The sequence below is a fragment of the Taudactylus pleione genome, unplaced genomic scaffold, assembly GCF_031769625.1.
Source record: "Taudactylus pleione unplaced genomic scaffold, aTauple2 ptg000189l, whole genome shotgun sequence".
NCBI classification, from domain to species: domain Eukaryota; kingdom Metazoa; phylum Chordata; class Amphibia; order Anura; family Myobatrachidae; genus Taudactylus; species Taudactylus pleione.
In genome coordinates, this window is record NW_028284591.1 from 507,501 (window position 1) to 519,641 (window position 12,141).

The window sequence follows — 12,141 nt, forward strand, 5'->3', positions numbered from 1 at the left end:
CAACTAACCAAAAATAAATAAATAAATAAATAAGAAAATAAAGGCTGGGGCCAGTTGAAGCCTGCCAAAATTCAGAGCATCACAGGAAAGAAGGGCTCCTGGGAACACATCCCAAATGAAACTAAATCATTTGCATATGCCGAAATAAATGCCATTCGAGCGTATAGCTATTCTGCTAGAATCAACTTTAATAATTAAAATTATATTTCAAAGTAGCTGTTTCTTTACAGCACTATATGGTAGTTAAAAAAAATAAAAATAGTACAGCTTAGATGAGAAATGCTGGCGCTGATATCCCCACAAATTTTTTTTTTTAAAAAGTAGGAAAGTTTCATCATTGAAGGTTAGAAAGTTCCTTGACGCTCTCTTATATTCACTTTATGTAGGTGAATATATTCACTTGCTCTGTGTTGATTCTTATAGTCTCTGGGGCTTTAGATAAACAGTACGTGAATTATAATCACACATTTCATTCCAATTTCAGGCTTTGCAGATAATTTTTTGTCATTAAAACAGTTAGATGTCAGTGTGACAGGACCCCAGACATCACCTTTAAACCACCCTCTGTGTCTTACACACCCAGGCTGGGCAACAACAGGTTGGCATGTACAAAAAAACTGTGTGCGCTAAACAGAAGCTGTTAGTAAATATGGAGGGAAGGAACATGCAGGGGCCCGCTTCATAAACACAACTCGCCTTTCAGAGATCAGGAAAATCTAGGTCCCCTAGAACCTGCAATTTAAATCCTTCACACAGTTTTCCACTCTTTCAATGTAGCACTACATACTGTATTCCGATGACTACATTACTTAAAAATATTTCCTTAATTTGTGCATAAACTGTAAAGTGCAGACAAATAAAAACTAAAACCAGACAAATTAGGTAAACCAGGGTCTGGCACATGAAAAAAAAAAATATATATGTTAGAAGCGTTTTACCCACGTGTGCAGCATATGACTACAATATGTCTACTAACGGGCAGCGCTATACTAGGAATGTAAACACGGGGAGCGGCACTTATTTACTAAGGGCTGGGGAGGGAATGACATTATTTCAGAGCTGCGGCTATGTAATGTGGATGTTAATTAAATTAAAACAAGATTATATGCTTGGCCTGCAAGGAACATTGCCTTAAGAAACAGATTTTATTGCAAACTTTTGAAGTTGTGTTTACTGCGCTGAACTTTTTTTTTTTTTTTAAACTTTGTAATACTGCTCACATAAATCCCTAAACATGCCATGAATGCATCCCAGTATAGTGGGCTCATTAATAATGTCTTGTACGCTTAGTCAAACTTTGTGCATTTAAACCGACCCCTCTTTTTAAAAAAAAAAAAAAGAAAGAAACAGCACAACTCTCCAATAATTTTGTGCCTTTTAATGAACAGGGAGACATATGTGGAATAACATTTACCTTAGAAAGCAGACATTTGCACAGTAAAGTACCAGAGCTGTTAGTGTTCTGTGTTTCAGATAGTCAATGCAGCCCCCTGTTCAGCACAGCCATAAATACCACCTGCAGCAGTTTATTCCTCTCCCTCCCATTAACTCCTTCTTGGCTGGTAAAGAACACAACCATTTCTGGATGGGCTTCTATTAAAATAATGAGATCTATAAGCATTGCAAAGGTTCCCTGTACCTAAGGTGTATTCCAGTTCAATAGTGTGCCTCCTAAATTTATATATAAATAATATATTTTATATATATATATATATATATATATATATTATATATATTACAATTTTTTAAAAATATCTGTAGTTAGACTAAAGTACATGCAATCCACCACCACTTACACTCTGGATGGTCACGCATCCAGCACTTGCTCTTCTAATTTTATTAAAATGTATTTCTATGGTGCCAGTATATTCCATTGTGCTTTGCAATTGGAAACAATTCAGTAATATTTTCATACAATATGATACACCTGGGCATTTTACACATCATTACATTACAACTGTACACCTACACGCTTAACCATATCAAAAGTAAAGTCCATTGCCAATTGCCCAGTCGCCACGTCACCAAATGATATGATGATTCATGTGTTGCAATTCTCAAGATGATGGGATTTTGTTTAAAAGGTCTTTAGAAAATAAAGGTACTACCATTGCTGTGTGGTGTATCTTTCAAAAGAAAAGGCATATTTTTCTGATTTATGCACACACACATAATATATATATTCAGCTGTAGGTGTCTCTGTTTACTCTAATGTGTATGGAGATATAGACATTGTCCAGTTGCATAGCTAGCAATTGCAACAGTGACATCTGTAGGATAAAAGAAGACACTGCACAGTATTTTAAGTAAACAAATGAAATACAGTAGTGATTGGAGTCAGAATAATAATAGATATAATAAAATGTATTTATTTTCCTTTGGAATTGAAGTTCATTTATAGATAATAATTACATAACATGCTGAAAACTAACTTGGCGGACACCACTTGCAGTCATATCAGTCATATTATTGTGAAGACCTGAAATTGTATATTTGTATTTAACTCTGCAAGTAAAACTAAAAAAATGTTTCATGTTTTTTTTTTAATTGAGACTATAAACACAGATAATAATGGCAGTTACTAAAATATTGCACAAAAGTAGGGCGGGGGGGACAGAGAAAGCCATTAAAACAACTCTCACTGTGCACGATTATATATATATATATATATATATATATATATATATACACACACACACACACATATAGTATATGTGTATACAGTATATTTATATAAATAAATAAATGTGTGTGTGTTTGGCTTTGTAGATTTTATACTGGAATTTCATTTTTAAATTACTAAAAATGATCCAGTTCTCATGAACATAGAAACCTCCGAATGAATACAACTGATGTTAAGAGTCTTCATTGTCTATTCAGCTGTTACATTTTGGTTGCTAGAGGGGCTGTATTTGATGACTGTGCCAATATGAAAGCAGAAATGGACAGATGATGGCGCTTGGGCACAGATTTCAATCTATACTTTTGGTCACCATAAATTCGAATAAATACGTACGCACTCAATGCAATCAATGTTGGCACAGTACAAAAAAGATGAAAAAAAAATATTAACAGTACACAGTGTAAACAATTGTGCTTTATAGAATATATAAAATATTAAGAATATGAGAAATTAGTTTATTTCCTAATAACTCTAACATGCATTATGTAGAAGCTAATTAACATACACACATTATAGACCTACTCACCGTCATAAAAAAAAGCCCAACGTGTCCATTTGAAGTATAAAGCTATGTTAGTAAAAAAAAAAAAAATCATGGTCTTTGTCTGGAGGCAGTTAAAAAATAAAAATCCAGTGTGTAAATCGTTTTAATATCAATCATTATGTATGCAAAGCTCACAGTTTGCAACAACTTCCCTTCTTCCTATTAAATAACATTCCAGAAGAAGAGGGAAGTGGAACTCCAAGGTCCCCGATTGCGGCTTCTCCCTATTTTCGGAGAACTGGCGGTGGCCATGGCCGATTAGACTACACCTTTTGCAGATGTTTCCCTCCAATCCGGCAGTGATGTAATGGGTAGAGGAAGTACTTACATTGCAGAAATAGATAACACAGGAGAGCATTTATTATTAGTGGTTACCTCAATGCGTGCTAGGTGATTTGTGGTCAGGCATGACTGGATGTTACATGCACAATGTGAAACATTAATCTACAGCTCGGTATCTAGTTATAAACAGAAAATGAAAATTAAATGTGTAAAATATCTACCGTAGTGATAGAGTGCAGTACCAGTAATACTTCTGGCTATCCAGATGTTGTTAAACTGTAAGTCAGAACACCCTTGCGAGGATGGGACTTGTAGTTCTACTATGGCCTAAGAGCCACAGTTACCTAGCGCTGCCATATATACAAGCTATAACTACTAATAATATTCTTATTTTTACTCTTAATAAAAAATGTTTATAATCATTTATAAGATGTAAGCAATTATTAAGATTATTATTATTAATAATAATAATCTGTCTAAAGATTATAAATTAATATTTATTATATATCTGAAATACCAAAAATTTGACTTGCTTAATTAGGATCAATATCTAATTTTTTTATTTAATGTGACTGTCATAGGCTTTTTTTTTAACCCCCAACATGCATACCAACATATGTTAATGCTTTATATATATTATTAACAAACATAAAAAAGGACATGGTGAAAATATGAATAATGTTTCATAGACTCAACGGGTAGTCCATTCATGGTATAGAGAATTAAAATAAAATAAAAAATCAGCTGTCACATTAATCTACAAAAATGGACCATTGTCAAGTGGCTATGTGTTTTACTGGGCCACTGAAATATTGTGATAGATGATCTTTAAATAAATACTCATTGGACAAACCTGCACTTATCGAAGCACATTGTATTACATCGGATTGAGAAGTGAAAATGACCAGATGTAAAAAATCTAGAAAATAAAATCAAATGTTTTTTTTGTGGGGGGCGGGGATTGTTTAGCTGTGGTGATAATGCTTTGGATACAGGTGCCACAAGAGAGCTGTATGAGACGATCAGCTAAAACAATGATGGAAATGCTTTAGAAATTACTGTCAATAATGTATAGCACATTGATTATATTTTATGTAGTACACAGGGCTCCTATACTATTTCATGATGTTCAAAAATCTAAAAAAATATATATTTGCCTTTTTTCTATAACTTAATAAAGCTATTCAGGAAACACTTTGCATTAGATTATTTCATAATGGCTTTAGTTTTAACGATGGAGATAAGTTTTAATAACCTGTTTATTCAAAACAGCTATTTATAGCTTCAATCTAAAGAGAAATAGCAATTTCATAATATTACATTTTTTGTTTGGTACATAATGCAATCTGAACAGAAATATAATTATCAGAAAAGTTCTTTATTTATTTAAAAAAAGGATAAAAAAAGTAGAAACCTGCTACATGAACATTAGCAATTCAAGGGTTAACAAACATATGCTGCATAATTAGGAGATGCATTAATGATTATGAATAGCATATCATTTCTAGAATGAAATTCAAACATGCCACTAGGAACGCACCTATGTAACAATTGTTTATTAGTTTTAAATATAATTTTAGAGATTCCTCTTAAAAATAGTACATTATTGGTGTAAATAGTTCCAAGGGTACATCAAATTGTAATCTTTCATACGACATCCATCAAACCAGGCTGGAGATTTTGACAAACATTAAACACAGTAAGGAGGCAATTATGTATGCATGATTTAATCTGCAACTAATTAATATGCAAATTTATTCATATGTTAGTTACTAAATTAAAAATGCAAAGAAGCCCTTATGGTGATTCTCAAATTTTTACACAAACAGAACATTTAAAATGTAAGAAAAATGTAATTTTTTTTTCTTTCTCCCCAAACATACAACTCACTTTTACTTTAAACTATTTTAGAAACCTGTTGCTCTGTGCAAAGTGTGTAAAAAAATTGTTGAACATTAAATATATTTACAAAATTAAATTTTAAACAAAAGATGTCCCTTTAATTCAAGATATTCTTAAATTTTTTTAATTTTAATGCTAACCCATTACGGATTATATAACCCCTAAAAGAAAAGAAAAGGCATCCCTATAGATTGTAAGCTTGCGAGCAGGGCCCTCTTACCTTGTATGTCTTTTACGTATGTCTTTTGTGTATGTATGTATGTATGTCTTTTACAATCCAGTAAAATGTTAATGTTGATTCAAATTGTAAAGCGCAACAGAATTTGCTGCGATATAGAAGAAACTGTTAATATATAAATAATAAATAATTAGCTGATGGTGTATAGCCCTTCAAAAATAACTCTGATTTCAGTGAGTGGAGTGTGAATAACAATAATACCTGCTTGAGATATCTGTACACCAGTGTCAAACACATTATATGTACCCCATGCTCTTACAGGAGACATGTTTAATGCACCAAAATGTCATCATCTAAGCTATCAACAAAGAGATCCAATTTGTGGAATATATATAATATATATACATATACCTACACAGACCCACACATACATACATACATATATATATCACAATTATATGATTGTGTTGTGTGTATTGGGCCTCCTAACCTATTTGTCTATATACTTCTGTTTTAATACTGCATGTGCTCCCAATAGTAAAACTGGAAATGCTTAATAATCTAAAATGTAGTTTAAAAAATAAAATAAAATAAAAATGATGTCATATATACATACCTGTACACACACACAGCTGTATATACATTTATAATGTCATGGTTATAGGGAGCACTGAAAATACATTCTGTTTGATTCAATTTACCAAATTCATACACCCCCTTCCCTACCTCCATACAGAAGTATCTGACTGGGTAACTTTTTGACTCTCAACAGCTGATTTCATATCCACCAAGCTGTATAATGATGACACAGCGCTATACTGTCATCATTGCAGATTAACTCTTCACAGTATGGAGTTTCTGGTCTCACGATAAATACATTTTTTAGGCATTTTTATACCAATATCTATCTATTTATCTATCTAATATCTGTTTATCTATCTGATACAGTTTGCCAATGAAAAGAAAAAGGAAGCTATTCGCAGTTGCATCTCCCCAGATTCCACCTAGTTGAGCTGCCAAGCAGACTCCAGCCTGCCCATTACATTTCATGTACTGCGGCCAAGAACACGCACTGTCCTGCCGTGCACGTAGTCTGCTCTCATTTGGTTTTCTCAGTTGCCGGCTTCCTTGGCCAAATACTTTCAAATTGGGGCAGGTCGTGCGGCTATAAACCAGGAATTAAAAAAATAATAAATAAAATAAAAAATGCAATGGTGTCATCAGTGACAGTACCGAAATGCCAAAAACAATTCCATCGTCCCAACTAATCTGCTGCTTTATATCGTTAATATTATTTTTTTCAGTGCATCTGCTTTGGCTTCCAGATAATTTAATCACCTACAATATATCCTGTTTTTTTTTTGTAAATTGTTTAATAGAAAGCATATTGACCTGTAAGGACGTATAGTTGGGTATTGAGCGCTAATGCTCAATTTAAAATATATTAATTCAAGGCTGCCCTGGTTAGCGCAGAACCATAATCAGCTTTTACAAGGCACCAGAATATTTACCGTATGGCAATGTCGATTATATTTGTTGACAATAGTACCTGCTTTTTTTTGCAGACTTTGTGCATTCAAAATTATTTGCTAAAGAAAACGAATCGATCATCCACGATTAAAAGTATATTTGCTTTGGAAGGGATAAAAAAAAAAATTAAATAGCCAACATCCTCAGTTTATTAAATAATGTCTAATTTTGACTTTAACTGTCCCAGGAAACACGTGCTCGCAGCAATCTGTTTCCTCATACCGTTGCTTTCCTGTCTGTTTCACACACACATACACAAAATTGCAACACGCTGAAGCCCGAGTAACCAAGAGGTGATCATAAATATCTCTAAATAGCATTAAACAGATACGAAAGACATTAACACTCTCGGAATGCTAAAGCAGTATTATAAAAATATAACAGATGCTCCGGGGTCAAAATGTGAAATGTGTGTTTCCTGGAGAAATGAGAGCAATTCTCATCAAATTCATAAATGAAGTGTTGGTGAAGGAACGAGGCGTCGCTGAACAAATGATACAGTCTCTAAAGTAAGAAACGCAGGCAGCGTGATACGGAGATACAGAGGTGCTCTGGGAAGTTCATGAAAACAATAGGGGTTGGTTTACATTACACGTAGGATGCAAATTGCTGGAGTGTAGTAATCTGTCTACACTAATAGGGGAAAAAGTAAGAGCTCTAACACAATGACGGAAGATTTTACCTACAAAAGGCTGATCAGGGAACTATCGTCCCAAATATAATTTTATTCATGCATCCTCCTAATGCTCAGAAACGCATCAGCAAAGTCACAGTGGGGATATACATTATTTTTATTTTATTTACTAACAGTCATTTATACATACTTGCCTACTCTCCCGGAACCTGCGGGACACTCCCGATATTTCGGGTAGGCCCCTGCACCCCTGGAAGAGTAGGCACTCCTCCCGGCAAGCAGTCAGGAAGCCGGCGGTCGCAATGCCGACCGCTGGCTTCCCGACTGCTTAATCCCCGCAAGGTACAAATGACATTAGACCTACGCCGGGAGCCCGAACCCGGCTTACCAATCGAAGGTAAGCTGGGCGTGGACAGCCGTGGGGGGGAGGGTTAGGTTAGGGGCTCCCGGGGGGGACTTAGGGTTAGGCTAGGGAAAGGATAGGTTAGGGTTAGGCACCCCCCTGGGAGACTTAGGGTTAGGCTGCGGGGAAGGGGGGGTTAGGTTTAGGCACTTGGGGGGGAGGTTAGGGTTAGGCACCCCTAAAGGAGGGTTAGGGGGTAGAATTAGGTTAGTTTATACTTATTTTAAGGACGATCGGGATTTCCTCCTCTGTCGGGCTGTCGCTGTCGGGATTAGAACCATGTGGCCGGCGGTAAATCATATTCATTCCCTCCTCCCACTTCCTAGAATTCAGCGAAGCCGCAAGGAGGATTTTTTAATAATCGCGTCATTTGGCCCTGCCCCCTATTTAAATATGCACAAGTCGCATCATTTTCCCATGAGGGGGCGAGCCTAATGACGCAACTCGCCCGCCCCCACCACCTCCCATCTGCTTCTCCTCTCTGGGCTGCTCCTGGAGAGGAAATCATCAAGGTAGGTAAGTATGAATTTATATAGTACACACATATTCCTCGGGGCTCTACAGAGAATATTTCAGTCTTCAGTCCCTGCCCCTGTGGAGCATACAATCTATATTCCCACTAGTTTATTTTTGGACTGCGAGAGGAAACCAAGGCACCCAGAGGAAACCTACACAAGTGGTGGCAATTGAACCCAAGACCTCAATGTTGTGAGGCTGTTATGCTAACCATTACACCAACCGTGCTGTCTGCATAATTTGTCCTATTTTTTTTTTGTCTTTTTTATATTTTTAGTCATAATTCCCTTTTAAACCTCTTGATAAATCAATAGCATTGTTTTCTAAGTGACGACAACAATGGTCTATCCAGGGTTTCCGATATGGACTAACAAATGGTCGTCTGTATCTAGCTCCATTCCTGTAAATTTATCTTTCTGACAAACATCCATTTCTGCTAGTGCAGTGCTTAGGGACGTATTCATAACACTGGCCGGCGCGTCATGAGCGAATTAATCCTAGAGAGAGTTATTATTGTGCAGCCACAAGCTTCCAACGTCCCATATTGTAATATTCTTACTTGAAAACAATAGATGGTTGGTAAAGAATGACTAGCACAAAATTCAAATCCGACACAGTAAGTTTTTATTTATTTTATTTTTTTAAAGGGGTGGGGACCTAAACAAAATAGTTAAACTTTTGTGGGGTCACTGGTCATTGGTTTGTTTGACCTCTAAAATCAGATACATTTCCATTTCAGTGGAGCAAATCAAAATTTACAAGGCTACTGGTTGATCCAGCTGCATTTATGAATACGCACCTTCCCATATAGAGGGGAATTGTCTGTGACAATCCAGTTCAGTCAAATCTTGCATACTGCCGGAACTGCCTAGATTTTGATGTCACATTACAGATCACCCAGAGACCACACTATTTGGCCCCATGTTTTCTGGCCATTTACAAATCACATATGTACAGCCAAATTGTACACATGTCAGTCTGGTTTGCTGCTCAGATAGAATGAACAGATCCAGGGCTGGGTTAAGGGCCATATGGGCATGTGGTTGTACAAGATCGAGGGCCTATTGTGAGGAGGAGGAGCTATGCACGATGCTGCGTGGGTGTGGCCTGTGCCATGTGGGGGCGTGTACAACCCCTACACTATCCACCCCAGTGTTTGCCCAAATATGTAAAAGTAGAAAGATTGCATCATTTTGTTATGAAAACACAATATTACTACTTATAAGTTATCCTCATGTTGTCATGGTGATGGGCCTATTTTATGTTGAGGCCTGGGGCTGTAGTTCCATCCAGAGATTGTTGGTTATTGTCATAATCTGCCACGTATGTAGCGACAACATGGTCTGCTGCTCCATAGACAATGAAAGTAGTAGAGTTAGAGGCAATGATTACCACATTGCGTCTCCCAAGGGAACAAACACCCAACCAACCATGTCATCATCAGGCAGCTTTTACTAACTACTTTACCTGTGTAGCTGGATGCCCCACATACAGTACTTTGTAACCGCTAACATACATCACCAGGCATTTATGTGGGTTATGACCATAGGAAGCCAAAAATTAACATCTTGCTGATTGAATAAACACCATACATACCTACCCTCCCGGAAGTAGCGGGAGGCTCCCGATTTTTCGGGTAACCCCCCCCACACCCCCGGAAGGGTAGGCACTTCTCCCGCATTCTGCCCACTTCCTAGTGAAATGGGCAGAATAAGGAGAATTTTGTTGCGGACCGTTGGGTCCGCGAGTAGGGGCGTGGCCTAATGACTAGATTCTTAGAATCAGAAGCACGTCATTTGGCTCCACACCCTTATTTAAATGCACGCCGTTTGCGGCAAATTGTTGCGAGGGGACGGGGCTTAATGATGGGATGGGCCCTGCCCCCAACACCTCCTACCTGCTTCTCCTCCCCGGGAACAAAACAAAATGTCGGCAAGTATGATCAACACATGGCTAAAAAGTTCAAAATCAGGTGATATACAGATGTGTCCACATAGATCTTATCTCCAAGTCGCGTTAAACACAGCACGTGAGCGCCGTGCGACTAGGTAGCGCCGAGCGTCTTTTTGTGCAAATTTGTTTTACCTTCCATTGCGTCTTCTTTGCAATGTGATGAGAACGGGACGCACAAGCAACGCCTGCTGAGTAAAATGATATGCGGCACGCCTATATTCTGTGCGCAACTGCGGCTGAATCTGCATGCAAAATGCTACCTTACAGTGTTAACAGCGATGACACTAACATAGCATTTCGCATGCAGCTGCTTGTGCTTCGTATTCGCATCGCTTGACGAATAAGACGCATTTGAAGGTAAAAAAGTTGCACGAAAAGACGCTCTCCATTACCGAGTCATGGCGCGACCAGGAGGGCTGTTTAACACCAAGGAAGTAAGATGTATTTGGACATATAAGCCTGGAAGTTAAAGTTGTATGAAGGTGGATTTCAATACAAAAAAAGAGACTATTTTTTTCTAGTATTCATGTAGATAAGCACTAATCGTAGCACACAGACTACAGTATTTAATTATAAACACTACAAAACACAACATGCAGATGTTAGATAGTATGATGATATATATCTAGGAACCACAAACACACTTCTGAGTGCAAATAGATGCTTCCAGCCATGTTTGTTATCAAAGCTACAGGTGGGCGCAGTTGAGAGGGTGCGAGCCGAAATCCTCTAGTTGGACTTAACAGCGCAGTCAATTAAATAGCTCCGGGGCTCCTTCCCGACGCTATTTACATTGCGCTGACTTGACACCAACACCCTTTAACGCCAATAAAGAGAAGACATTTTCATATATGTATTTTCAAATAAAATGATATAAAAAGTATATATTAATGATTGCTAACATAAGCCACTGCAACCTAGTTTATAGTTTAAAGTCTATTTACATCCAAAAACTAGATTTCATATGACAATTCCCATAGCAGGGTCACCAGCAGTTTGGGAGAACTTATCTCCACCTGCGGTATAAGCACTTCCTGTCCCCTGGCAACAACCAAAGGGGCAAAGAAAATTTACATTTTTAAGGGTTAGTAATCCCAAATTGTCGCATTATTCTGTTGGGGGATCTTTAAAAAAAAAAAAACTATCAAAAGGATTTCAGAATCCAGCCTTTAGACTGTATGGATGATTTATACATCAGTCCATGAAACCTGACTATATATCAATATAATCTCCCTTGCGTTTAATTTGATATAACATAAAAAACAACAACAGATTTATGGCAAAGGACCCATCTGCACAGGTGCAGGAAGAAAATAATAAGAAATACCTCATTAAATTGTTATATATATGTATATAAGAGATATATTTCATTCTCTTCTGGAGAAAGTTATTACAATTTTAGGCTACAAATATAATAAAAAAAATATAGTAGTGTTGCAGTACCTCTCATCGCCCTGCAGAGGGAGTGAGTGCTTAAGCAAAGATGATGCATGCAGCTTGTGTCGCTTACATCTTT

At 37.0% G+C, this 12,141-nt stretch overlaps 1 protein-coding gene across 9 annotated transcripts in view; it reads right to left on the reverse strand.

Moving 5' to 3' along the window:
- Nucleotides 1-12,141, reverse strand: part of TCF4 (transcription factor 4) — a 431,493-nt gene that overhangs the window by 129,589 nt on the left and 289,763 nt on the right. The gene's annotated exons all lie outside the window — the stretch shown is intronic.